The sequence below is a fragment of the Anopheles coustani genome (assembly GCF_943734705.1).
Source record: "Anopheles coustani chromosome X unlocalized genomic scaffold, idAnoCousDA_361_x.2 X_unloc_23, whole genome shotgun sequence".
Classification (NCBI taxonomy): Eukaryota; Metazoa; Arthropoda; class Insecta; order Diptera; family Culicidae; genus Anopheles; species Anopheles coustani.
The window spans coordinates 100,001-102,410 of NW_026525130.1; the positions used below are offsets into that span (position 1 = coordinate 100,001).

Sequence of the window (2,410 nt, forward strand, 5' to 3'; positions counted from 1 at the left end):
CTGAGCCACATTCAAGTTGGACTTGAAAAGCGCTAAGATGACGGATAGTGAGACGCACCAGTACACGGAATCGGATAGACGGACAGGCCGCCACCCCTACGTGCTGAGCTTCTCCCGTTTCGCTCGCAGCTACTCAGGGAATCCCGGTTGGTTTCTTTTCCTCCCCTTATTAATATGCTTAAATTCAGGGGGTTGTCACACATGAACTGAGGCTTATGTACCTTGCGGTTGTTATCGTCACATCTGGCTTGCGACTACTTTGTTTCAATGTCCAATATGTACCGTTGGACTCGGTTAACGGGCTGTTAGCCCGCGTGTGGTTTAACTCACTGATACCTTCCATTGCCCATACGCTAGTTTGTTTGTGTTCCTTTGGTCAACTTCCATACTTGAATCATTTGTGCTACCGCTGCTGCTTCGACGCTACTTTGACATCTTCGCTTCTATTTAAATAAATAAATAAGCTGAAGCTAGACATCAGTAAACACCACCACAGACACCACAAGCACGCCTTCTCCTCGTACTTCCGCCTCACGCGGGAACACGGACGCTCTAAATACTTCGAATTCCAATGCCAGTATATTGTAAACCACGGGTTCTTTAATGCTAGCGGGTCGTCGCGACCCTAGTTAACATCATGGTGCACGTCTCGTGACGGGTGTCACGGCGTAGTTAAATGTATGCGATACATTTCTCAAATATAAGCGCTCAGTCATCTGTACATCATGGTAGGTTCCCACGACGTGCAATATGCGTTCAACTTATCAATGTTCATGTGTCCTGCAGTTCACATTATGACGCGCAGTTAGCTGCGGTCTTCATCGATCCATGAGCCGAGTGATCCACTGCCGAGGGTGACTAACTTGCGTAAGCCGCCGCTGTGCGCGTATACCCGTTCCCCGTAGGGAGGAGCAAGCCGCCGCTTAGAGACGAAGCATAAAGTGTCCTCATTCCACATAGGGCAAGCTGGATGAATCCATTTTACCCAGGACGGCCGAAGCGGCGTGGACCAGGGGAGAACTGAACCTTATACTTCACACCACAGTAAGTCTACGTGTCCTCTTCCACATAGGGCAAGCTAGAACTAACTATCTTACCCAGGACTGCCGAAGCAGCGTGGACCAGGGGAGGAACACACTTTTCATGGAAACGTAAGGCATCCATGACTGCCATAACGTAAGCCGCCGCTGTGCGCGTATACCCGTTCCCCGTAGGGAGGAGCAAGCCGCCGCTTAGAGACGAAGCATAAAGTGTCCTCATTCCACATAGGGCAAGCTGGATGAATCCATTTTACCCAGGACGGCCGAAGCGGCGTGGACCAGGGGAGAACTGAACTTTATACTTCACACCACAGTAAGTCTACGTGTCCTCTTCCACATAGGGCAAGCTAGAACTAACTATCTTACCCAGGACTGCCGAAGCAGCGTGGACCAGGGGAGGAACACACTTTTCATAGAAACGTAAGGCATCCATGACTGCCATAGTGCGTAAGCCGCCGCTGTGCGCGTAAACCCGTTCCCCGTAGGGAGGAGTCAAGCCGCCGCTTAGAGACGAAGTATGAAGTGTCCTCTTCCACATAGGGCAAGCTAGAATGAACTATCTTACCCAGGACCGCCGAAGCAGCGTGGACCAGGGGAGAACTGAACTTTATACTTCACACCACAGTATTGAGTAATGTGCCCTCTTCCACATAGGGCAAGCTGGAATGTTCCATTTTACCCAGGACGGCCGAAGCGGCGTGGACCAGTGGAGGACTACACAATCATGAGGTTTGATATCGACTTGTGTGTTTCAATAGGGTACCGATGGTATGTTTTGAACCGATTTGATTTAGCCATTCTGAAGTCATCACTTGGTTGAAGCGCTGAACTAGGGAGGGGCATCGTTTACATATATATTGGTTTTCGCATGCTCTACTAGGTTAATGTCATAGGTTTGGCTATCGAGCATGCCCAAGTGATGACTTGATTGTGTGCTTGCTTGAATTCTTCACATTTCATACCATCGGTTAGTTGTCGAATCATTCCTCGATCATAACCTTCGTTCTTGGTTCATGTATGCTCTCTTCCACATAGGGCAAGCTAGAATTAACTATCTTACCCAGGACCGCCGAAGCAGCGTGGACCAGGGGAGAACTATACTTTGTCTTGTATGCCCTCTTCCACATAGGGCAAGCTAGAATGAACTATCTTACCCAGGACCGCCGGAGCAGCGTGGACCAGTGGAGGACTATACTTTGTTCATTACACCACAGTATTAAGTATGGTGTCCTCTTCCACATAGGGCAAGCTAGAACTAACTATCTTACCCAGGACCGCCGAAGCAGTGTGGACCAGGGGAGGACTATACTTTATACTTCACACACTAGCCATATTGAAGTCATCACTTGGTTGAAGCACTGAACTAGGGC

General features: G+C 49.3%; 2 non-coding genes across 2 annotated transcripts in view; both read right to left on the reverse strand.

The window, feature by feature from the left end:
* Positions 1-215, reverse strand: part of LOC131270342 (large subunit ribosomal RNA) — a 4,085-nt gene extending 3,870 nt beyond the window's left edge. The window contains exon 1 of the ribosomal RNA XR_009179440.1: positions 1-215. This exon is cut by the window's left edge and continues 3,870 nt beyond it. This is a non-coding gene — a ribosomal RNA (large subunit ribosomal RNA).
* Positions 216-702: 487 nt separating this feature from the next.
* Positions 703-857, reverse strand: LOC131270347 (5.8S ribosomal RNA). Its single transcript, XR_009179445.1, has one exon. It is a non-coding gene; the product is annotated as a 5.8S ribosomal RNA (ribosomal RNA).
* Between the last annotated feature and the right edge of the window lie 1,553 nt (positions 858-2,410).